The 27,127-nt window shown below is 41.5% G+C and overlaps 1 long non-coding RNA gene across 2 annotated transcripts; it reads left to right on the top strand.

Annotated features, from left to right (window-relative positions):
• Nucleotides 1-6,390: 6,390 nt before the first annotated feature.
• On the top strand, nucleotides 6,391-11,213 carry LOC132244467 (uncharacterized). Of its 2 annotated transcripts, none has more exons than XR_009455887.1 (3): nucleotides 6,391-6,455; nucleotides 8,489-8,569; nucleotides 9,929-11,213. It is a non-coding gene; the product is annotated as an uncharacterized LOC132244467 (long non-coding RNA). The 2 variants fall into 2 exon arrangements; XR_009455886.1 differs by having other exon boundaries at nucleotides 8,666-11,213.
• The last annotated feature ends 15,914 nt before the right edge of the window (nucleotides 11,214-27,127 follow it).

Below are 27,127 nucleotides of genomic sequence, written 5' to 3'. Positions count from 1 at the left end.
CAACATGCTCAGGGAAAAACTGAAAAATGTCAATAGAAGGAGCTTCTCCTAGACTGAGGACCCTGGAAGATGTGACAGAAGTCTATGTTAGGTGCTTGCTAATAGAGCTGTGCAAAGCTTCAGTCCCTGATTTGATCTGGTGGAGATTCAGCCTGATTTGGTGGCCAAATCTCCAAATCCAAATCAAATCAAGAGACCCTTTAATCTCTCCAAATCGAATCAGAACCCTCTGAATTGATTTGGAGAGATTCAGAAGGATTTGGAAATTCAGCCATAGACACAGCTTTAAATGTTTTTTCTACATATCTCAAGGTAGCAGGGACTCGTGAGTGCTGCAATGCTGGAGCACATGGAGTGTCCCACAGAAGCATGGGGGGCTCCCCAGTGTGCTCAGAGCAAACCGAGAAGTGGACCAGAAGCACTGGTGCCTCCCAGGTCTGGTGGGGGCACACAAGGTCCCCCTGTGGGTGATCACCAAGCTGGGGAAGTACATGGGGGGGCCCCCAGCATGGTCCCTGACAGACTCAGAAGTGAACCAGAAGTACTTTCAGTTCACATCTGGGTTCACCACTGAGCATGTGGAGGGCCCCCCACACACCTGTGGGAAGCTCCACATCCCCCAGCATCACAGTGATCACGAGCCATGCCTGCTACCTCAAGGTATGTAGAAAAAACTTTTAAAGCTGTGTCTATGGCCAAATTGCTGATTCTCCCAATCAGCATCGAATCTTGAGATTTGGATTTGGCCGAATCGAATCAGGGACAGTGATCTGAATCAATTAATTGAATCACTGTCCCTGATTTGGGCTGAATCCTAATCTGAATTGAATAGGGCCCGCTTTCCACACCCCTGCTTGCTAACTAATATTTGTTTTAGTGCTCTTCCTATCTAATATAAGATGCTAAGTGATTCACTAAGAATGAGAGGTGCTTGGAAATTCAAGCTAAGGTAAGAACACAAGGATTTGGCCCATATTTTTTTAATGGATTCCAAGCTCACACAAAATGTTCTGTTTGCAGATTCTTATTAAGTGCACTGCTGGTAGTGGGTTACACCAGTGGGTTTTACACTTGAGGCATCTCTACAATATTTGTGGATTTATTTATTACAGTGATTGCTTTCTTACAAAGATGCTGGGCAATCTGGGCAGGGCAGTGGCCAGGCAGGAATGAGCTTCAGCCTACATTTATATCTTCATGCCTACTCATCTCCTTAGACCTTGTAATACCTTCAAAAGATCTTGTGGTATGCCAGGGTATTCTGGCACCATGGTTGAGAATCATGAGTTTATATAGTAAGCGTGACCTATTATAATCAGGGATATCAGAATAATTAGCAGCATTAAAAATACTGTTTTTCAAGCAAGTAAAAAGCTGCTAGCTGTTGCTCTAGGTAGAAAATAAAGGGAATACAAGTGAAATCTAACATAACAATAGATGGAGGCAGGCTATGACCCAAAAGATTAGATTTAAGAGTCTGGTTTAAATCCCACTCAGATCAATAAAAAGATTCTCAATGGTCTCAATGTATCAGGCCTAGGTCTGGAAAAGGATTGAAGTCTCAGAATGACCACTACAAAAGCTTGATTGACAACTGCAATGTGTTGTGAAAGATTAGGGAAATATATTCAAATATCTATCTATCGATCGATCGATCGATCGATCGATAGTAGCTAGGGTCAGGAGGGACCTGAACAGATCATCTAGCCTGACCCCCTGCCACAGGCAGAAATGAATGCTGGGTTCACAAGACCCCAGACAGGTGATCGTCCAACCTCCTCTTGAATTTGCCCAAGGTAGGGGTGAGGACCACTTCCCTGGGAAGTTGGTTCCAGATTTTGGCCACCCTAACTGTAAAATATTGCCTTCTGATCTCTAACCTAAACCTATTCTCCATCAGCTTATTACCATTGTTCCGATAGATAGATAGATAGATAGATAGATAGATAGATAGATAGATAGATAGATAGATAGATAGATAGATAGATATACATTCATTCTACAGATTTCTGAAAAAGCTCAACTGGAAAAAGTTATGTTCTACATTATATAAACTTGCTTCATAATTAGTGTTATAACCAGAAAAAAGACACAAGAAAACGACAGAAAATGAGGTAACTGGGATCAGTTCTATACTGAGAAGCAGCTAATGGCACAAAAATAAAGAACTGTAACATCATACAAAGACGCAGGAGTCCTGCTGACTTGTGTTGATGCCAGTGCTGGGGCCCTGTTCAGAGGGCGGTTAACTCTGCTGACTGTCCAGACTAAATGAATCCCTTTAACTTCAGTTTATGAGTTCAGGCCTGAAGCCAGCAAATCATTATAGCTTAGCTGTAAGCATGTGAGCTGTCCTGCTGAAGTCACTGGGGCTCTTCAAGGTAGGCATGTGCTAAAGTTGTTTGCTGAATCAAGAATGTAAAAGACATGGGAGCCTGCAAGGGAAAAAGAATAAAGTACATACATAGAAGATAGTGAATTTGAACATTAATGCCATACCTTACCCTACTCTTCCTCAGTTACTCATCTCTAGCCCCTTTTGGTAGGACCCCTTCTGGCATCAAAGTGAGGGGGAAAAACACACCCCACATTGGACATCTGAATAAGGAATTTTAATGTCTGCTGTGTTGTGACTTGTAGCAGGGTTAAAACTAATTCAGTGCATTGTTATCGGGCTTTTCAGGATCAGTAGTTTTCCTGGACAAAAATTCTAGATAAGCAATCAGATTGTGATTGTTGTCCCTCTGTGTCAAACAAAAAGCAATGGTGGTCTCTGTCATGTCTGAACGATGCAAGAATAAAACATTTATCATATTGCTTGGCAGTGATAAAAATAGAACAGAATCAACAGGAGGTGTGCCTGTAATCGTACTATAAAATATGAGGGATGCACAGCCTTATCTGACACTCAGTGCCCTATAGAAGTGGTATTGATACAAGATCTGGATGAGAAGCATTCAAGGAACATATCTGCTTTTCAAAAGCAAAGAAACAATGGCATCCCAGCTGTATCACAAAGAGATGTGTTAGCCATCAGCCATCTTTAACGATAAAAGTCAGAATGGACAGAAGTATCAATTCATCTTCCTTAGTATTAAAGTGTGATTCAAGCTAGCTGTTGCAGTTCAAGTCAGATTAAAACCTAATGATAACTATAACTGCAAGGAGGCATGACCTTAAGCTAAGGGGAAACTCGGTAGAAGTGTAATTTCTGCATTTCTACCTAGAAAGAGATGATAATTTACATTTAAGGAAGGCAGATGCTGGTGCTACCTGGATGATACTTTAATATGCTTTATTTCCTTTCTAACTGCTAACATTGCCTATCTCCAAGAAAGAAGTAGTAAGGATCACTGAGTTAATACCATATATATATCTAAAAGGCCTTGGATCTTGTGTACCTGTGTATGAAAGCCTTTATAGGGCAGTCATTTACATGTTTGTGAGTACTAACTTATCTAGTTTTATGTCTACAATGCCTACAACATACACAAAGCAGAGGAGAGTGGGTGATCAGACCCCACACATCAACAATTTGCAACCGTGGTGGCCACCCTGCAGAAGGCATGCCACAAGTGACAGGAGCAATCTCTGCATGTGACACATGGCAGATTGAGCAGGGGACACAGGACGGGGGGCAGAAGAAGGGTTCAGAGTGGCACTTGGGGAGAGTGACGTTTAGTGTCTGGCATACCTACCAATAAGGTTGGACCTCACTGGTTTAAAACAGCTCACTCTCTGCTAAACTCATGATATCTAAAAAGAGATGCTCCTCATTATAAAACAAATCTTGGATAGAACATAGCCCAAAACTGTGTGGCCCAGCTCTAACACAGGCTTTTAAGGAAAGAAGGGAATGACAGGGTATTTATTCCCCTGCTGCTCCAAAGTCTTCAGCATGAAAAAAGTACATCAGGGAGAATGGAGAGCATGTAGGTGTCCAAGGCATCTGTCAAACTATATGTATCTCAGAATCGTGAGCAATAAGGACCTGTCACCAATAGCATTGATTGTACCTCGTCAGAGTAGTGCAAGAATGTGATTTTGAAACAAATCACGGGTTTTTCATGCCCCCTTTTTTTCCAGGTATTTGTTTTAAAACAATGCAAAATATAGTAAGAAACAAACTGTTCTTTGCTTTTGACTTTCATTCTCTTGGCACAGCTGGGATAGCTCTGTACATTCACTTCTGAGTCTTCAGTGTGTTATTAATCAATGCCAGCCAAGTGAGTAGTGGGGGAATCCCAATTTTATGGACGTCATGGACATTTTTTTTAATCCTTTGGGACTTTCTTATTAATAAATAAAATTTCACTTCCAGTAAAACCATTTCTAAAAATGACCACACCATTAAACACAGATTTTTGTTTTTGGAGTTTTTTTGGTACCCATACCCCCTGGACAGTGGATTTCTAAAGTAAACCATTGTCTGTTATTAAATAACATAGAAAGAGAGATGTTTGCTTTCAAGGTGTATAAATGGGAGTCATAAAAAATACTAAGCGTTGACAGGTTTATGGCAGAAAAGAATTCACATTATGTAGTCATGGACCCGTGCATTGCCCACTGTCTATATGAGAACTCATCACAAATATAAAACATACACCTGACTTTTGTCTCAGTATGTTGCATGATTTTTATCTTCGATCCATAAATAATGGAAGCATCAGCACATTTGTCTGTGCACAATAACAAATCCCATCCTCTCGGTAATTGTAAAAAACACTGAAGCTTATTACTGACCTTGTATAAAATACTGACACAGGGAAAAGGGGGAGAAAAGAAACAAAACAGAAGAAAGTTGTTTCCCCCCCCCCAGTACCTGCTTCCAAAACTCAGCTGTGAACTAGAAAACTACTGAGTTTATAATCTGTGATGTGAAAGGAAGGAAATGCATTATAAATGATAAGGAACCATAAAGAAAGAATAGAATAAGCACATAAAAACCAAGCCAAATAGAAGAAGACATCTCCCTCTACAGGAACTCATTCTACATTTTCTTGCTTAAAACAGTCTTTATTTTTAAAAGTAATCTCAGAATATGATGTGCTGTAATAAGATTGAATTTACAGGTACATTTTTATGAATAATATTTGTAGTTTTAGATGTTCAATCTTAATTTTTCAATATGGACGGACATTTGTATGTGCTAAGGGATTTAGAGACCCATCTTTCACAGACAGCTCACCTGAACCTATTAGGCCTCTTTGAAATTGAGCTGGGTTAATGCAGCCTTGTCGGTGCTAAATAAATTATTCATTTAGTTTGGTAAGAACATTTCCTGAAATGTTCTTTGACTTGAATGAATGTTGGAAAATAGATGTTTCTATCATGATAATGTGGCCATAACATTTTCACACAAAGTATTCTTTCCTACATTATTAGTTCTCAAGGACCATAAAGGGTTCAGCTTATCTACACTATTTAAAATATTTGAGTGAAACAATTCTTCTGACTGCTATGACTATTACTGGTAACAAAATGCTATATTAAACCCATGGACTTAGTATCTTAAAAGGCCCACAAAACTTTGTGTATGAAAACACTGTATTTGATGAGCCGTAAGGGCTCCGTTGAATAATTTGAACCATCATAAATCATAATATGAGATATACGGTGTTCACTAGCAGTAGCTATGTTTGAGGAATAATCAGATTTCCATTATAACACTTCATTTTCACATGACCATATCGTTCTGGAGAAAGTATGCATGCTTACTATTATTGCAAAAAATTAGTCTATTTATGGAAAATCTGAGTAAAAATCCATTAATCCAAAGTCTGAGTAAAATGACACTCCTTGATCGGATTGTTATTTAATACACACACATTTATTGCACGTACGTACTTTTTCCAGCATTCAAGCTCTATAATATACTTAACTAAAAACATATAGATAAGCTATAGTTGAAACTAGCCAGGTACTCAGACCTTGATAAGGACTGGTTTCTAATCCAATTTGTAGAGTTAAATAAAGTAACCAAGAAAGCTAAATTTCTCACACAGAAATGGAGGGCAGTCTCTATTGAAATAAGTTAGTTTACTAGAACAGAATAACAACATTTATTTCCAAGTATTAAAATAAATATTATTTGCTAATAATAAACTGAGAACTCCTGTAGACAAAAAAGTTGTCCTATTTAAGTACTTAAGTGTCCAATTCAAGTGCTTGTTTTTGCTGATTCAAGCCTACTCAATATATAGATTAGGTACTGGGATAACTCTACCTATTATTAGGATTTTCTTGCTTACCTTCCAATACCCAGTGCTAAGGGCACTGTGGCAGGGCACTGTGTGTGCCTGCCACTTTAAGGGCCTGGAGTTGGCAGCCACCAGGTGCCTGACGAGGGCAGCCATTTTGGAGGCAAGGGCTGCCTATATAAACAGTGCAGTTTGGCTGCTGGAGGCCAGGTAGCAATATTGCCTAGCTGGAGGGCTGCTGAGAACAATCTGGAGGTAAGGGAGGAGCTGTAGGGGGATTACATTTTTTTTCTTCCCTCTCTCTCTGCCGTTTTCATGTAAGATTTCAAATGTCTTAGTTCAGTTCCATATTGGCAGACGTTGCAAGTTTAAAATGAAGCATGCACTTGAAAACTTAGACCCTTCACACCCTTAATCATGAGATGATCAAAGGTCCACCTCAAGTCTTGTTGACCTATAACACTGGCTTGGTTAAGGCGTGCACACAAGGGGACATTATGTCCAGCTCTCTGCAACTCTCCCACCTATTTATATTTAAAGCATTAGCATCAGCCTAGAGCAAGATGCAAATGCACATTTCCTATTCAAATGTTATCAGGACATAGAAGAGACTTTAAGTTTGACTGAAACAGCCCAGATCTTGTTATGTACTATGTTTCTCCTCCTTTCAGCTGCCCCATTAGGATGTGTGGTTAGACCTCCTATTGCACAATTAATCAATATAGCTAGAAAATAGGAAAATCCCATTATTTTCTCTTTCTAATAGATTCATCAAAGGTCATGAATGTCTATTCAGAAAGCATGTGGGGATCTGTAGGCAACAAAAACCAAAATGTTTGAGCATCAGCTTTTGATTCAAGCTTTTCATCAACCTTTCCATTTATTCTAGTGTGCCTTACATCTAAGTTGCTCATAAAAGTTTGCATTAGGCTCAGTACCATGTCTTTTCAGGTTTTGTTTTGGACCTGTTCATGCTTAATGATAGATTTCAATACTTGACACTCATTAGTCTATGCCACATAGTGCACTGCTTTTGATAGCTATATTTGTTTTCAGCCACTGCTGAGATAAGCAAGCCCAATTTTGCAAGAGTCAAACCTTTTAAAAGATAAAATCGACATTCAACACAGTAGTTGAGATGCTAGGTGCTACTGTATCTGCACAACATATATATAGTGGTACCTGGAACCATGAAAAGAGTCATATTAATGTACAGCTAACTGAGTATTTAAACCTTATGATTCAACCTTGACAAATTCACAGATCTGCATCAAAACAGTGCAGCATTAATAATACTCACATAGTAAGGGGAACTCGGCAACTTCAGCTGAGTCTTACATCGTGATTTGCTCTTTAATCAAATCTAAAGCTTACATGGACATGATATGGGTGTTGTGTTAAAATGATGTAGACTGAGTAGAAAATGTTTATGGGAACATGCACAAGGTGAAACAGCTATATTTCCAGGAGCTCCTACTACTATTTCTGTTGGGGAATTTTTTAGTGTGTTGGTATAATTTTGCTGAGTTGAATTAATCTTCACCTAAGACCCAGGTTTGGATCTTGCAGCTCATCTTCTCAGAATATATTCCTCATCTTAAATCATATTCTGTAGGCCATTACTGTGGGGATTATATATCGCGAACAGGATAGTATGATTGCATGTAGGGGAATAAACTACAGGAGCAGAACAACAATTAAAATTACCAACCCCCCCACCCTCCCCAAAAAAACGCCAACCCAGCCCAACCCTGCCCCCTTTTTATACAAATCACTTTGCTGATAAAGAGAAAAAGAGGGAAAATACTACAAATACTGAACTACTGAAAATAAATCCACAGAAGTGGCCCAAAATGGAATATTTTTCAAAGTTCTCTAGAAGACATCATATCCTATCTAAATGTGAACACAATTTAAAAATAAAATAGTCCAATTTATATTTTTATGTGCCCATAAAACCCCTTCCATTAAATGTTCGCTGAAGTATCAAAACAGCAAAATGGGAAAAAACAGAATCATAAAACTTAGAAGTAAAAACAGAAGAACTGTACACGCTTCTAAACAATTGCATCAAAATACTATTATGTATCTATTTTATGTCCAATGAAGTTGCCTATTTTTTTTCTCTAATAAAGGATAAGTGATTTCATTGGTATAAAATGAAGCTAATTTCTCCACTGCCCATGATTTTGCAGCCTTTCATTTTTATTGTTAGGTTGTTAATTTTCGTCTTTGCCTATGTTAACTATTATCGAAGTATTGTTGTTTCTTGCAAATATTCTTCATAGACTCTACACTGTGGAGTTACCATTGCCCATGAAAAGGTCAAAAGAAAAGGCAAAGCAGAAGTTTTAAGCTGACTTTCTTACGTAAGTAAGAATCTTTTTTACAAAGAATGGTACAAAGTGAATGATGAGCAGAATGAATTCAAGTCCATACCAATAACTGCTTCTTTTGTGTTTTAGGTGCAAATGTACCATTTTTCAAAATCAGATGGAATGTGTTTTGTTTTTTTTTCTTTTTTTGTCCGCCTGCAGTCACTTTTGTATGGTGCTAAATATGAACCTAAGTCAAGAACATAAGATGAACCCCCTCTAATTTCTTTCTATGCACAGAACATTTATAAATGTATTATAATTTTCCATGTATGGAATCTAAGTATTGGAGGATCATCTTAAATTCATCTCTCATCTCCCCCCCAACACTACTGCAGGAGCTGGCACTGCTGTTGCAGAGATGGGCTAGAACCAGGGTGCGAATTATGGGGGATCTCAGGGGGGCTGACCCCCTCCCCCCCACAAAGACATGAGATTCCCCTGTAAGATTTGGAAATCATAACTGGGGCAGCCTCTGATCAGATTGCTCTGTCCAGTGAACTGGCTTAATTTTTTTGCAGACCCGCCCCCCCAATATTAATTTGAACCCTAGCTGGAACAGCAGTGCCGGCTCCACTGCTATGGGGCTGGGTTGGAGCCATGCTCCAGACTGCAACAGGGACAGAGCCTGCTGGCATGGTGCAAAGATAAGAAGGAGTGTGACAGAGAAAGGGAGAGGCAGTGTGAGGATGGAAACTGGGGCTGTGGGGGAGGAGTGGCAGGGTGAGCAGAAGCAGTGGGGGGTGGGAGACAGGCAGCAGCTGCAGCTCCAGCCCCAACCCCTGCCCCTCCCCTCCACCCTGCTGCTTCATCCTTGACTGTAAAATGAGGGGCTTTTTTCCCCCATGTTAAATGGTGGGGGGGGAAATTAACTTGTCTTCTAATTGGGTAAATATAGTATTATAGGAAAGGTATCCAGGCTGTAGCCATATTGGTCTAGAGGAAAAGGCAATCAGGACTTGTAGTAGATATAAATTAAAGAAATTAAATCTGCTCGTAGTAGAGATAAATTAAAGAAATTAGCTTGCAATTCAAGAATTTTTTTGCAAAAATCTTATTGGTCTAATAAAAGATATCTCTACTACAAGTCCTGATTGTATTATAGGAAAGGCACAGTTGTGAAGTCCACCAGAAGCCTGTTCACAACCCCAGTTTAAAAAGACCTATCTTTCAGAAGGATATACATTACCATACAGTATATACAGTTTGTCACTTGGTACAAATCTAACCAGCCAATAGTGTATGAAAGATCAGTGGAAATATATAATAAGAGCCACAGTTGTGACAGCCACTCTCTATACTGCTTGGGAGGTCTCTGTTAATGGCTGGTTTACTCTACAACTAATTCTTCAGGTCTAGAGCTGGATTCATTTCCACCAATTATGCCACAGCAGAAAGGAAACTCTAACCTCACAGAATCAGGGAAATCATTGCATTGAGCTCATTGGCATGCAGTCTCTCCTTCCTAGGTGCCAATGCTCCTCTCAGCTCCAAGCAACATATACTTTGACTCATTCTGGACAGCTGAGGAGCCTTTCTTCTGAATATATTGGCCCATCAAGCCACCACGATCCATGACCTTCAGCTCAGTAGACTCAGAAAGATTTCTGCTGCATAAAGCAGTGCTCAAGGGAACTATATAGTTAAGAAAATTGACTGGTTTTGATTTCCAGTACCTTCAAATTCTCCCCATGGATTTTTCACTCTTCCAATTCACTGCTTTCCCACAATCGGGAAGATGAGAAAAAGAACTTGGGCATGTTTGCTACCTTCCTGAAGTCGACTGTTAATGCAAACCTTCATGCTTATCTGAAAATGCACTGTAATCTATATTATTGCACGTGAACTGTATGTAATATATATTATTGCATATCTATGCTGCTAAACTGTATTCCATTACCTTGCATTTCCTTTTACACATGTTCGCTGCACTTCTGCTGCAGCTATTATTACAATTACAAGAACTATAACATATTTGGTATAAAAAGTAATCAAAGTTGGCTCTAACAAAAATGACGTCTGGCAAAAAATTTCTCCATTTAGTAAACAAAACAAAATAGTGAGACTTGCTTGGTGGCTAGAATGGTCTCAGAGCTGCAATAATTAAGTACATTTCCTTTGAGGGCACAGACAATAGTGGGAGATAATCTCTTGCTGGAGATTACATTTTCATCAGCTTTATGTCTTAGAAGGTTGCAAATCTAACATAGCTTTACATTTTAAAATACAAAGGAATCAGAAAAGTCCTACTGGTTTTCAACTAGCAAATTGCTTCCAAAATGAAATGCCTGTCAATTGTTTTTCTTCATTTTCACCCCCATGGCTTCAACAAACTGCTTCAATGAAAACTGTTTTAATGGTTAAATACACTTCAACGGCACCTCATCAGCAGCATATCCCAGTCATATAAAACCGTGATGGGACATAAGACAAACAGCTTAAACAAACTTCAGAGCCTTGCAGTGTTATTGTTTTGAAATGAAGAACAGCCATCATGCAGCGATATATGATTAACTTTGTCTAATATGTTTGCTTTCATTTATAATAGCTATTGAAGAGATATAAAAAATCAGGAACACAAGGCAAAATTCAGGTTTTTCCATGGGTTCAGAGAAAGGTGATAAAATTCAGGCGGCTGGGCTGGGTAAGTAATCTGCAATGCAAATACAGTCAAGGCCTCTAAATCATTTTTAATGGACTAGCTTACGTAGACAGTCTACGTACACATGAGCCAAATGAGTGGTGCTGGGTTGGCCTTTGAACCAGATATGACCTGCATACTAATCCAATATGTGGTGCTGGTTTGGCACAGTGCTGTGGGCAGTGACCAGAGCACAGAGGCAGCACGCATCCCAGAGCAGCCACAAGCACAGCTGGCAGCATCTGTCCTGGACCAGCCCTGTGTGCCACCCACAATACACCCCAGGCTGGCACCACACTTCCTTTGCAGCACACGCAGCCAGTCTGGCGCGTGCCACAGAGGCACAAGGGTCCAGTCTGAGACCCATCGGCAGCACTGGGGGTCAGATGATAGGGCTCTGCAGGCTGGATTTGGCTTGTGTGTGGTATCTTTGACTTGCCTGTTATAAGCAATTCCAATGCAAGACAGAACATAGCAGAAATAAAGAGATGACCCTTCTTGGGCAGCAATTTATCACTCATCCCCACACACCTCTGTTCCCTTTCAAGTGAGAGAGCAGACCTGGAGAGCTCTGTGTTTAAGGTGACAAGATTTCCTCTGTGACCAAGTACCACAGTTGATGTTCCCTGAGAGAATTGCTTTCTTACCTTTCAACCCCTTTATTAAAGGGCTTGTGGAAAAAGGGGTGCCTAACCTCCTGGCCCTTCATCACTAATCTGCTGCTCCCTGGTACCCTGTGAGTTGTAGTCCATTGCACAGAAGAGATGGCTGGAGGAGAGATTTCACTGGAGGTTCAGTGGAAGCGGAAGATAAAGTGTCAATAGGCACGACAGCCGGGAAAGCCTTCTTTTCCATTTGGGCTTTTCACAGAGAGCTTTTTCAAGGGTTCAGACTGCAGTGGACTTAGGGAGAAAATCAAGAGACACCCTAGAACAGGCCTGCCCCATTTTCAGGAAGATACAATGGGCCTGTAGCTGAGAGAAGGGGCAAAAGAGTCCCTGAGGCAGGGATTGTCACCAGAATATGGCCACCCAAGGATGAGCAAGGCAAAGTAAAGCACCCAAGGCCTACTCTGGTCTCTGAAGGCACCTATACACATGACAGACCTCTGCTCCAACACGTGCTAATTAGCACGTGTCCGAATAGACTCAACTAATCAAGTCTGCTGTGACTCTGCTGGAGTGTCCTAATTAGCGCACTCCAGCAGCCTTTGGATCGTGTATTCAGCATTCCCTCATTTCAAAATGGCAGCATGGACACTTTAAAGCTCATTAAACGAACTGTATTTAAAGCACACCCACCACCATTTCAAAGCTTGGGATGCTGAATACACGTGATGCTGCGGCCACTTTAATTAGGGCAGCTCTCAGGGCCACTCTAATTAAAGTGTCCCCCCACCCCGGGGCATGTGTATAGACACCCTGAGGGCAGTCTCCCATATTTCTTAATTAGACAGCAAGGCATGGCTGGTGAGCATAGGGCAGTAGACTGAGAGACCAGTGGGATGTGATAGGGTATAAGTGGCCACTATGGGGTGCTGCAGCTGTCCTCTGGAGGTGCATCCTGTCACAAGCTGTTCTTCCAGTTGAAGTCCATCATACTATTGCTTATTATTATTGGGTGCTTGGGTGAGTTCAGAGTTCAAGGGAGTTCACTAGCAAACATTAAGGAGTGGTAAAGACTAAGGCAGAGAATGAGGAACTACAGAAGGGTCTGGCACTATTGAGTGAATGGGCAGCTAAATGGCAGATGAAATTTAGTATAGATAAGTGTGAAGTGATGCACATGGACAAAAATAATCCAAACTTGTATGAGGAGATCTACAATAGTCATTACCACACAAGGAAGAGATCTGGGAATCATTCTAGACAGTTCACTAAAGACAACAGCTCAGTGCTTAGCAGCTGTCAAAATGGCCATCGCACCCCCTTCCAGCATCCACCCTCTGTGACTGTATGACTGGGCAAGATGGACTTACAGCCTGATGCACTAAATGGCAGTTTTTACATTCTATGTTCTTATGGCTTGCTTTAACATCCAGGAAATCCAAAGGGCCATATCAAGACAAAAAATTAAGGAGCTAGGCATGGTCAGTTTGTAGAAAAGGTGCTGAAGAGGAGACATGATAGCATTCTTCAAATACTTGATGGGTTGCCATAAAATAAAGGGAAAGCATCATTTCTTTCTAGCTGAAGAGAGAAGAACGCAGACTAATGGCTTAAAGTTGCAACAAAGTACATTTAGATTGGATATCCAGAAAAACGTCTTCATTGTTAGAACAGTGAGGCAGCGGCATAGGCTGCCTAGGGAAGTTGTGGACTCTCCATCACTGGAGGTGTTCAAGAAGAGGTTGCACAGCCAGTGGCGGGGGATGATCTAGGCATAGCTATGCCTATTTTCTACCATGGGTATTTCCCAGGCTTATGGGCTTTGATGGTTGCTTCTGCCCCCTGCCCCACCCCGCCCCCTTTTTTCTGCTGTGTGTGTCAGGGTGTTGTTAAGCCTCCCCAGGGGCATTTGGTGCTGGCTATAGCTCAGGCTGCAGATTAAACTGAAGTGTGCTGATTCTGCTTCTGGAGGTTCCTGAACCAAAGCTTGGAGATTGCTATCTAGAGGGTCTTGTCCCTCTACTCGGGGTCAGACCAATTGCCATATTTGGGGTCAGGAAGGAATTTTATCCCATGGTCATATTGATATTGACTGTGAGGTTTGTTACCTTCCCCTGTAGTGGGGGGCATGTAGCCCTCTACCTGGGACCTCTTGAGCACATATTAACAAAATTTCATACAAGCAGGACATTGGCTGCTGTGGTTCTTCTGCTTGACCTGTGGCAAGTCTATGTTGTGTCAGGGTTGAGGTTACTTGTATGTAGAGTTTAGATTATGATTGTATGTGCCGGTTTGGATAGGGATGTTCCAGCCTCAGGCAAAGGTTTGGACTAGATGACCTCTGGAGGTCCAAGCCTTCCAGCCCTACTTCTCTAGGATTGTTGTGTTGACAATCCCAGCCTATTGTGACACAACCAGAGCCCCGACCCAGCAGTGCCTGCCTCCCCAAGAGCTGTAGACACACACCAAAAATCCTCTCTGAAACCATACCCACACACACTGAAGGAAAATCTTTTTTTAAAAACAGCCAACTGTTTTAGCAGAAAGTGGCCTTTCCTGGAATTTTTGACTTCCAAATAGATGAAGATTTAGGAGTGAGAGCTGAAGACAATAACTCTTCTCTTGACAGAATGGGAAGGAGGAGGGGCTGCTGGGTTCAGTTCACCTAGGAGTAGGATTAATATGATACCTATACACAGCACAGGTTTTGTGCCAGCTCTCTGCCTAGGAATAAGCATCTCCCAGGAATCGTGGGGAAAGGGGATGTTAAAAAGAACACAATCTATTTGTAAACCCTTCTCCCCCACCACAACGTGAACACTCGTAACTGTACCCTGCCTGTATTTGAGGGAAAGGGGTTGTAAAATTACCCTCCCATCTCTCAACAAAGTTCCAACTTCTTTATTACCCCTTAGCTGGCCTTTAATATTTGGGATAGTTACACTCAGGAAGTGGGAGAAGGAAGGCTAGAGTTATTTTTACTGCGTAGTCAATGTTATCTTATGATATTCCACTACTACCCTCTGCTGTATAGATCTGAAATAGCAGGTAACTAGAAGGCAAGGATTTTATATATTGTACAGGAACGAGGACACTTTCTTTGCAATGAAATTTTCCCCTTGATGCCACAGATATTTTTTCTTCTATGCCCAAAAAAGCCCCTTTATAATCTACATTTGTTTTGGTTGCAGCAGCATTACTAAACCTCAATGTATCAATTGCATATTAGGATATATTGGGAATAAAAATGCTAAGCACACATAAGCACAAATACTGCAGATCAGCAAGCCTGCAATTTTGGTTTAGTTACTGCTGCATACTCCTTTTCCTTTAACCAATTTTTTTTTATGCAGTTTCAAGTGAAATACTTGACTCAAAATATTTCACTGCTCCATCTGTTCACTTAGGTGTTTGTGCTATTTAATAGTGTATTTTAATGTTAGCTATCAGCTGTGTGTTCTATTACCTTGGGGGGGGGGGCATTAAAAATTGAATAATTGGGTTCTATGATGTGATATTCTATTCTGTATTCTATTACCATGAGTGCCTGGGATTTGTTGCAAGGACCAAGTAGTTGTCTAAAAAGAGAGGTAGCTTCTAAGGGCTTAGTTATACAGCACAAGACAGTACTGTGCTACAAGCACCCCACCCAGGCCAGCTCCTGATCTAGGAGGAGTGTATGAGATCCATTATGTATGGTATGTCTCAATGAGGTGCTGTTTTACACTGGTTCTGTGCCAGTCTAATTCCATTTTCCACAATGGAGTTTATCTTCATTTACTTGGGTATGAATGACAGTAAAATCTGATGCAGTACATTAGGGGATACTGGAAGTCAAAAGACTTTTGCTGTTTATAAATGAGGGAAAAGCTGTGCAATTCATGAGATAAATCACATGGGCTAGAGACAAAAGTTACACATAAACCAGTTTAACTGATTGGAAACTGGTTTAAACCTGTCACAGAACAGAAGTTCAGTGCACATAAATTGCTGTCAAAATGGCCAAACTTAGTTTAAGATAAACCTGGATGGGTGTGGTATCAGACTTAACTGATTTAGGTTAAACCAGTTTATAGAACTTCTGTCTCAAATCCCCTCCCGACTCAAGTTAACTCTTTCCCAACATCCCATGATGTTTTGCAGCCCTGGGCTGTGGTGTCCGCTCCAGTAGAACAGGGCTGCCCTCCCCCCCAGCTGTCACAGAGCTGAGGCAGTAAGACCTCTGTTCCCCAGCCTGGGTCTGTCAGCCTGGCAAGACGGGGGCAGACATCTGCACTCTGTGAGGGGAGGGAAAGCTCTCATGGTGGGGGGTGGTTTGCCCTGTTGCAGCCTGGTGAGTCAGGCTGGGATGGCCCCAGCCCTGCCCCCCCTAAACCTCCTGCCTCTCTCTGAGAGGTGTGGGGAGAACGCATCCCTGAGTCTGCACTGCACACCCCCAGCTGGGGTGGGCACAACATGGGGAGGAAGCCCCCACAAGGGGTCTGTTTGCCACCCTCCCACATCCCAGTGCCCCATCCCTGCCCCCTCCCGAGCTGCCCACCTCTAAGTGGCAGCAAGGCAGGAGGAATGCAACCCCTGGTCCAGCACCACCCCCTGTCCAATGGGAGGTGGTCATTTGGAGAGGGGATGGGGCTGGAGCGATGCCAGTCTGACTTGCCAGGCTGTGGGGGGGAAAAAAGACCCCAGGGTGGGGACTTCCTCCCCTATGCTGTGCACACCCTAGCTGGGGGGTGGGTGTCAGCCCTTGGGGGGTGCATTCTCCCCCTGCCTCTCAAGACAGATGGCTGGAGAAGGGCAGGGCTGGGGTGATTCCAGTCTGACTCACCAGGCTACAGGGGGGCAGAAAGCTCCCATGGCATGGGCTTCTCCCCCTGTTCCATGCAAACCCTGGTTGGGAGGCCAATGCTGGGCTGGGAGGGTGCATTTCCTCCCCTAGCCCCCCTGCCTCTCAGATGTAGGTGACTGGGGAGGGGGCACACTAGGGCTGGGGAGAGATTGTGGCGGACAGCAGGAGGTGGGGGTGTATCCAGCATCCAGTCAGAGTTTGGCAACCCTAGGCAGTGTCACCATCAGGGGTGGTGCACATGAGCACCCTGAGGCTCCTGGCCTGGGCCAGTGCAGGATTCTGCAAGTCTCGACCACCCAAACACTGGACATCAGTTCAGTTGTTATCAGTTCAAGCTATGCAGGTTAGAAAATCCTGAAAAAGTGAATTGATTTGGCCTTGGCCCTTTTGAACTTCCATACTTAGCCATAGTGAGCTATTCATTACTTCTGGAGAAAACGCCTTATTTTACATGAATGCTCCATGCTTACACAAGCATATGTTTGTCTAATATTTATAACCTCATCATTGAGCCTCTTTGATACCAGGCTTGATTTAGTGTACTATAGAGTAAGATCTGAAGCCCTCTGAAGCCAGTGGGAAAACTTAATTGAGCTATGGTTCAGGGTTTAAAGAGGGTCTGTCCAGACTCACAAGGACAGAAGAAAAGAGCATATTTAAAAGAAATGAAGATACTTTCCATCATATTTGTCAACCAGGCAATATACTGGATATTATTTGTTCACACTTGCAAAAGAGGCTTGGCACACACTGTGAGAAACACCATAAGGTATGATCTTGCTGCTGTTTCTATCTTGCTAGTGATACATTTTAAAGCCCTACTTTAGTAAGTCCTGTTGCTTCAACTAACAAGTGTACTTATCTGCATTGTTGTTATGTAATAACATAGCACCAATAATGGCAGGAGTACAACAAAGAAAGCCATTAACAAATGAGATGTTCTATAATATGGAGGAATCCTGGGAAAAGATACATTCCATGAATGGGGAAAGCATCCTGGGTTGACTCTTCTGGCTCTGAAAAATGAGTAAATGTAAATGAATGGTGAAGGAGCTTATATCACCAGATGCCACAGTATATTTGTGAATGAAGGACAAGGTAAAGATGACAAGAGGACAAAAAGACAAGCACATCTTTATACAGCTGGAAAGCTTGCAAGAAATGTCACCTTGAGCAACTCAATTTCAGGCTAGTCTTTCCATGTGTAAAATGGAATCAATAATGCTTACCCACATCATAGGGTTATTGTATTGGTTAATGTCTGTACGGTGCTTGCAGAATAGTGAAAAAAACCTATCTACTATTCAGTGAATGCTATTCAGAGCTGCCTGGATGCTTCAAAAACAATGAACAGAAACATTTCTTTAAATTCTAAGCAGCTGCTCACTTTGATCATATTATTGCCCGTTGATATTTCTTATTCGTGAATGTTTGGTTGAGTGGGTTTTAGTTCATTTGAGTATTTGGGAAACAACTCTTCTTGGCAGAAATATACACATTAATGTGCGAACAAAAGAATTCATTCCCCAAGAAGTATTTTTTATTTATTTGCTAATCATTATTGATTTGCCCTCAGTGATTAAATTGCAGCTTAATGGGCGCATCCACATGTGCAATTAATGCAACGAATAAATTCTGGCACAATTTGCAACAGAGTTCATTGCTCCCAGGTGCCAAGTTTGCACATGTTCCAGGGACCACATCATGTGCCTGGGACAGGTGAAAGCAGCCTCCCCTGACAGGAGGCTTGGGGAGTCAGCCTGCCTCAACCTGGGTCAACATATTGCAGAGGGGCTGGCTGCGGCATGAGAGTGCTCCAATGCAGGGCTAGCTGGCAGGCAGCCTGAGCCAGCCCTGGTAGTGTCTACACATGCATTGAGATGCACTAAATAAGGCCGCCATAGGATAGTACTTGTGTTGATAGGTACTATCCTACAGCAGCATTTATTAGTTTACTGCAGCCTAACAGGGCCATACACATAGATGCTGAGACTTTACTGTGGAGCTAATTAGTCAGCTCTGCAATAAGCATACTGTGCGGACACACCCAGTGAGTCTCAATCATCCAGCTGGAGAAAAGAATTGTGTGACCAATTAGGCTACATGGCTTAGGTGACCAATCACTAAACAATAAATAACAAGAACTAGGCAATGCAAAAGATTTGTAAAGATCTGGTAAGCTTCCATTTACTTGCATAAAATGATTTGGGAAACAGAACCGAACAAGTATACACACAAAAATTAATATCCGTGGACAAACAATTCCCCAACAGGAGGGAGAATAAAAGACATTTTATGCCATTTCTCTCAAACATGCACCCTTTGCTCCCTCTGCTTTCATAACCTGCGTGCCCCCCGTGCCCGCCTCCAATCATGGGCTTGGCTTGTTATGCCACTGATCGCATGTGCTAGTTGTGTGTGAATTTAGGAATAAAAGATTCTCAGGGTCACTAAGTCCAATCACCTGCTTTGCCAAGCAACCCATGTTGTAAGGCTAGACCTGAAAATCCCACGTAATCCAGTACAGGATTCTGTCTACAGATAACCATTAACCTCAAACCTGAAAAAACCCATAACAACAGCCTTTGGCTGCACAATGCATGGTTAAATTGAAAACTGGTAGTTCAGAATAAAGAAAGACACTGCTTGCTGATATAGTATCACGATGTGGTTGCTACCAGCCACAGATTAAATATTGGCTTTGCCAACGTTTTCCAGAAAAAGTTGTTTTTGAAAATTGCACTTGAAACCAGACATTTTAATTAAATTTTGATTTTAAATAAGCAGTTTGAAATAAAGCATTTAATGTTAATGAAAAAAAACATGTCCAAGTGTCTACATTTCCCCCAAATAGAACATTTATTTTCTGAACCGCTCTGCATAGGATTCTGCTAAGCTGTTTGAAAATGCCCAGTCTAGTCTCTTTGTATTTATGTGAAACTCAAATCCCTTTGCTTGTGACATTTCTTGCTAGTTTAGAAGTAAATGCTAACTCTTCTTCTTTGGACTTGACTTTTGACTCTGATGCAAAGTGTAAATTTAACAACCTGTACTTGCATGAATCTAAATAGAAATGCATAAAAGGCTGGTGAGAGGAAGTGTAGGTGCTGATCACAAGCCTGGCACTTTTAACTTAGCACAGTTCCTTTTTCAGCAGAATTTTTATTTTCTAAAAATTTAGTGCTATATCATAAAGGCTTTTCTTTCTTTTTTATAGCTGATACATAATGTATGATTACACATAAATCTAGGCTGAGTCTAGCATTGGCCATGCACAGCCACCACTGTATAATAAATTTATAACAAAGACTGACTTTAACAGCCTCCTTTTATATAAGTTCAAAGCGTTCTGTATCTGACTGCAAACTTCCTGAAGTTTGCAGTGTCTCAATATTTTTTTTTTACCTTTTTTCTAATAAAGAAAAAAAGAGGGAGAATGCTATGTAAATCCCTGTTACCTCTGATAGATCACCACCGTGACTCATTCACATGTCTTCTGGGTCAGCCCAGGAGGGAGCTGCATTTCGATGCCATCTGAGAGAGCATCCAGTTTGCTCTAGGTGTAAACTGTTTCTATTCTACTACACTACCTCTAAAACTAGTGGAGCAGCACCCCAGAGGTTTTCCTGGTCTGCAGAAGGATTTTATCAGCACTTATTTATTGAAATACTTGGTTTATTATTAAAAGGATGGTCGCTTTCTCCATTATTGCAGAAACCTAAATTATCAGAATCCAGTGTTTACCTTAACCTGTGGTTCACTAAGCTATTTTATTCTACATGCCTTTTAAAAAAGAAAAACTCATCCTTTCAAATACGTTCTAATTTAATTTTAATACCTTGATTTAAAGATGGCTAGTAATTTGCTAATTTAATCTATCTCTTTATCTGCAGCTTCTGAGTAGGTACTGGAATCTAAGGCTATTTGCAAAAAGATTTTTAAAACTGTCTGATAGTACAGTTTTAATGGGCATCAGCATTTCTCCCTTAAAACCAACTGAATCGATCCTCTCATCCACTTGGCTTTTCATATTTGCTGTCAGTAACCTCCAAGGCTGGGCCACGTTGTGGGATTTAGGTAGTAGGGACATAGCAGAGCTCTATAACCCCAGGAGGTGGTGAGGGATAATCCAGCCCAAGGCAGCCCGGTATATCAGAGGTTTGGTGGGTTAATGTGGGATGGAGTGATGTAGAAGTTTGCTTCTCCTCCAAGAAGCACCAAGCACTATAGGCCACATCTTCTGAAGTCAGCAGCAGTTCAGGTGCTCCCTTGAGCTCAGGTAGTGAAGCTGTTACAGCCTAAACAGGGCGAGCTAAGGGGAGTCTCTGCATGTGCTTCCCCCTGTGTAAGTGTATAACCTCTCTGCCTCCGTTAATTAAATGAAGAAGCTCAGGGCTTTGTTCAGTCATTAATGTGCATCGTTGAATAGCTGCATAAAACTGTGTTTTGCCCAAGTTTCCTCTTCCTGAGTGTTGCTATGCTGTGTGGGTTTGACATCCAGACAGCACTCCTGATAAAATGTTTCCCAGCAGGCAGTGCCACTAATTCATGAGGATGGTTAGTGGGGTTGATTCTATATCATTTATACGTGAGCAATTGAGCTTGCACACCAGACTGCTGGGTTCAAATCATCTTTGTTCTGTCAAGGCCTTATTCTGCCCTCCGTGACATGGGCACAGCTCCCATTAACTTGCTGTGGGAGTTGTAGCTGTTTAACTGACGACAGCATTGTCTCTGAGTTAATCCATTAATAGACTACTTGCTGTCAGTTTGCAGCCACTCAAAGTCAATCAATTCTTCTAATGAATCAGGAACTGGAAAGACAGAAGGCAATTATCTCTGCTTTTAGATAATTTTAGAGGGTCTTTTTAAGGACAGAAGCTTGAACTGGAATCAAGTTTAGAATAACTTTCTTTTTTTTTTTAATTAAATGAGAAACCTACTAGAATTAAGAAAGGCTTCCCAGGGTTAAAGGAAGAAAAACAAAAGAATTATCCTCTCTGAGGAAAATAAGGTTCATTTTCTTTAGCATTAGTGGGTTTAAGGAACAAGGGGATTTCTTGACTTTTCCTAAACATTTTGGGTGAAATCCTAACCCTACTAAAATGAATGTGGAGTCTTGACACGGCCATCACTTCATGTCCAGGCTTCAACCTTTACCTAGGTCTTTTGCTAGGCTGGGAGGGGCTAGAGGCCCTGGAAGGGACTACAGCATGCCTCTACTGGACAGTGTAGAAGGTGCCACTATGAAAACTTGCCCCATTCGCACTCTCTGTGGCAGGTGTGAAAGCAGTGCTGGCTACTGTCCTAAGAATATCCCAAGAGTCTCTGGATGCTCACCAAAAAGGTATCCCTGAAATTTTTTGGAGCAGGGGAGAAATGGCAAGCTGCATGTTCATGGCGGCTCACCCTAGACCTGTCCAATGCAGTGCAGATGTGTTGTAAAATATTTATACCACCCTGGTAATACTGGCTGGAAAGAGAAGCATAACCAGGGCATGCTGAATGTAGTAGCGGCCCTTGCAGTTGGGGTGGAAAAAGCAGCTTTTGCTATCTTAGGAATTACTACTACCTCCATATCTCATAGCTGTGTCAGACTGCAGCTTTGAATCCATGCATGAGCCTGCCAAGCTCAGCCATTCACCCCAGTCTGCCACCTCTCCAGGTGATCATGGGGGCTAAGCAAAGCTGACCAGAAACCTCCATCTGCATCTGGCCACCTGCCCACTCCCTGCCACTGGAGAGGCTGGCCAGGGTCAGCTCACTTTTCACTTCCTCCCATATAAATGCCTGACCTGGAAGAAGAAGTGTAGGCAAGAGGATTTAAATTTGAGTCAAGACTGCCTGATTTCCTAGCCTGGCTTGCTCTCTGGCTCTACGCTCTGTTTGATCCTTTGGCTTCCTATCTTGGTTTATCCCTAGATCCTGTTTTATGCTCCATCTCTTGGCTACTTGACCCAGCTCACTTTGATCCTGCACCTCCAGCTGCCTGACTCAACCCTTGTTCCCAGACCAGCCTCTGGGTTTCCTGACCCAGCCCACACCTGGGTTCTGCTCACTTCTGACCTTGGTCAGCCCCTTGAACACGCAGTGATCCCCTAGACCTGACTGCCCATGACCTGGCATGACAAGCAGCCTCATGCCTGGCAGCTGCTGTTAAGCCTCTGGTTGAAAACATGTTTGGGCAACTGCTGTTTAAATAGAGAGCAGCCCGACTGGAAAACATCACCCCTACTTGCAACCCATGGCAAATGGTGTACTTGGGAGTATGGCCAGAGTGGATTCCAAGAGATCTTCTGTTTCACACAAGGAGACAAAGCATAAATTGGCTGTACTTTTGCTGAGGACTGAATTGGCCTTTATGGGACTCCAGACTACAGAAAGCGCAAATGTTTCCCAGAAAGTCCCCCCCCTCCAATCTAAAGACAAGAATAGCTGTGAAACAGGCTCTAGATTTCAGCAGATTTTTCTCAAACATAATGGGTTGCAAACAGGTTGCAAATCCCCCCTCCCCCCTCCCAAAAAAACCCCCAGCCTCTGAAATCCCCTAATAATAACCACAAAGGCCCAGCTGAAGAAAGCTTAATTAAAATTATGCACTGCATCTAGTCGAAACAAAGATTTTGCTGACGGGGACAGGATAGCATCTCTTACCTGGTGAGCGCTTTTTCCTTTGTTAGAAGTTCTGTATGAAGAAGTCTCTGGGGTGCGCGTGGCTCGCTGTGATTCAGAACAGTGTGAAACTTGACAGTGTCAGTTCACAGGGATTTGGGAGGAGAGAAACAGCTTTCAGGTTTTTGTTCATGTGAGTTTGCATCCGCTGAATTTTGCTTTGAGTTTCAGCTTCTAATGAATAAAAAGAAACTCCTTCAAAGTCAAACAGCAACAAAATTGTGGAGTTTGGCCTGGCTCTAAGTCAAAAACGTGTGTGGCCAAAAAGCAGGGCATGTCTGCAAACATGACCCTAACTTAGGTCAGGTCAAACCTAATACACAGCATAGGTCTAGGAAAATGTTTTCAAACCTTGGTAAATTGATCCACATGTCGGGCATCGGTGTCATATTTGTATTCATGATGCGGGAATAATTAACTATAAATAATGTATTGGTTTCATGATGCCTGTTTTCAGACTCTGGAATATATGTCAAGCTGTAGCATTCCCAGTTTGATATGTTATTTGGATACTTTTCCAGTGTGTTTTTGCTTTTAGTAGTAGTTGTTACTTGGAAACTGGAGCTATTTTGCTGTGTTGGAATAGCTCAGGTAAATGGCATAGTATTGGTTTTCTCTCTCTCTTCAGCACAAGATCATGCAGGTATAGTGGGCAGTTTTTTCACCCTAGGCAGTGGCTGTGGCTGGACCAGAAGCAACTGCAGCCATCATTCGTCTCCCCCCCCCAGTTATGTTACTGGAGAATCACGAAAGCATTTCTGTGTGTACATGAACCTGGATGTGTGTTTCATGGCCATATGTCTTTTTAAAGGCAGAATAAAGCATTTTGATCATACAGTCTCCTGCATAACACCAGTCAACAAGTCTTGCATCAAACATGTAACTTCTGGTTGTGCTGAAGTATTTCTTTCTGAAAGGCATCTAGTCTTGATTTACAGATCACCAATGCTCATGCAGGCTGCTTTGAGTTTTGCTTTCTGAATCCGATTTTGCCAGCAGTATTTGATCACTAAAAAACATCTGGAAAGCATTCGCAAAGCAAGCATGACAGAAGACTGGAGATTACTTCCAGTCCTATAAGCTATATCTCTGTAGAGAAAAAATGCTCAGTTGTCCCATCTTCCCGAATTGGTGACAGAAGTCCACATTATCTTCAACACCCAAAGATAGAAAGTTGTAAGGACAATCTGTCTTTGAAACACCCCTGCCCCTAAGACATGTCTTGTCTCACAATTTTCCCATTAGTGTTATTTCATTGACGTTAGTAGGTTTACACCTGATTTACCTTTTCATGATAGAAGGTTTTATCCATTTGTCTCTAGTTTGATTGATATTCTGTACCTATATAGGCTTGCTGGGAAATCAGTCAGCTTATGGAGTCTGGTTTGTATTGTACAGTTATTATCTGAGCCAGTACCATGAACCTGCAAATGGACCCTGATACTTCTTCCATTCAAGTTGAAAGTTGCATCCATTAAAGTAACAATTTTGCTGATTTAAACAGTGCAAGATCAGGCCCGTAATGTGGTGGCTAAGCAGCCATACAGATGGGTATTGGTAGATAAGGCAATAAAGTATATTACTTTTCACTCTATGAGGAAGATTTATGACGACTTATAAGCAAAATAATATTTTTTCCAGACATGAAACTTCTGCTGGCCATGGTTAGCATGTATTAAGTGTCTGCACATTAGATGATGTTTTAATGATGCTTTCAATTTTGCTTGTGCTGAAATATCCTGGGACTGAGTTATGCATTTCCCGTTGAACATGTATAGATCCAATATTTAGTTTGCGTGGTGTATCTGTTTGCGATTTAACAAAATTTGCTTACCTTAGGTCACTTATCTGCCCTCTTCCTTGTTGACACTCTTTTTAACTAATAAGGGACTTAAGATATTTCAAAATAAAATAGAGCATGCTAATAAATCTAGGTCTGCCTGTGCTAGCCACAATTAGAGATTCTTCTTCTCTCTCTCATTTTTTTAAACAAAAGCGTATCTTCTGTAGTTTTTGCAAAGTATTCTGATTAGTTCCCAGGAGTTTGAAGAAGAAAGGAACAGAGACTGTTCAAGTACAGAGACGCAACTACTAGCTGGGTAGAAATTAATGAAAGGACAAATTATAAAGATTTGGCTGCTTTTTTTGCAATCGGTTTCTGCTAAGACTCTAAATTCCAGTTGTCATAGAGATGCTCAGCCACAGCTTGGAGTGCACGCTGTCAGCAGGGAAACAGCTTCACCGCAAATCCAGCATAGGACACTATGGGAGAAGGGTTATTTAGGTATGGCACTCACAGGCACTCGCACACCTTGTCCGATATGTCACTGCCCAAAAAATGGGGTGTGAAATCCCACCAATGTAAAAAAGGCTTTCATTACTAATTAAACAGCAGGAAGGTATGGCTTTTGTGTTCCTGTAAAAGCACAGAGATCTGTGTTTTAGCTGAACCTTTCTATGTACTTTTTATATCTACAAGATAATACAATTTGAATGCACTGACATAGGCTAGGCTGAGGCAGAATCAATCTAAGTTACGCAGTTTTCTGTTAGCGGCGTAGTTTATATTGGTAGCAAACATTACACACCCGTCCCTTGGTGCGGGGAGCAAATCTTAGACATGGTTCTGCTATTTCTAAACCAGTCTACCTGTGCCAGATGTTTGTTCTGTTACAGGTATAGACCAGTTTCCAATCACATACACTAGTAAAAGTGTAATGTCTATACATGGCCTGAATGAAGATACAAATGCACAATATTCTTACAAGATAGGACCGACCTAAAATGCATGATAAAAATACCTCTGTATCATAGCTTTCTTTGTATGTAATGCTTGTTTATCTTTCAAGGCTTGTTGCAAAGTACTTTCAAAAATATTTTGCATCCACTGGGGATTTCATGGCATCATAAAAAGAATGTGCAAGGCCTCAACCTGGCCTCATACTCGGTGCTTTTATTCTCTACATTAAAAAACAATGTAGAACAATATGCTGTTCAGCTTAAGTGATCATTTCAGAATTTGGCCCAAAAAGATCATAGATCTCAGGGGTGGAACGCTAGCTGCTTTGGAAGTTTTGCCATTGACTTCTGTAGGCTGGGCTTTTGCTTCTAGCCTCATTTGATGGAAACTCTCTTATTTAAATCCAAATAATTTACAAACTTCCATTTGGTTTTGAGAAGGATGCTGTGGCCCCATTGACCGCAGTGGAATTAGGCTAATTTAAAACTGCAGAGGATCCAGAATTCATCAAAGCAAAACCTGTTCTTTTAAAATATTAAACACTTTTTTTTAAGTAACTGAAAAGAAATTACTTTTTTTGATCAACAGTTTAATAGATTAAACCCTATACATGATTACAGATAGACATTTTTGGACACAGCATGGAAGCTGGCACTTTTTCTGATATCATTACTTTCAATTTTTTCTTATTTACATGTCTATTGTTATTCTATAGAAAGCGGCAAATGTTACTGTTATCAGTTCTTTCCACCCTCTCCTTATTTCCATACCTATTGAAATATTGTATTTAAAATACATTTCCTGATGTTTTCCTATTTCTTTCTTTGTACGGATCAGTCAATGAAGAGCAGCCTATCCTCTCAGCCCATTGTACCTTTTTAATATAGTTTCTTGTTACATGTAATTTACTTTTACATGTTGTTTTGACATAGTTCAAATGAAAAGCATTGAAACTGTTTTGCATAAAATTGTTGTTCTTTTCTGTGCTAATGCAGGCTGGAGTCTGGATATGTTCAGATGTGAAAGCATTAAAGAAACCAAATGT

This window comes from Alligator mississippiensis, chromosome 12 (genome assembly GCF_030867095.1).
Source record: "Alligator mississippiensis isolate rAllMis1 chromosome 12, rAllMis1, whole genome shotgun sequence".
NCBI lineage: Eukaryota > Metazoa > Chordata > Crocodylia > Alligatoridae > Alligator > Alligator mississippiensis.
This window is presented reverse-complemented; position numbering and strand designations above follow the sequence as displayed.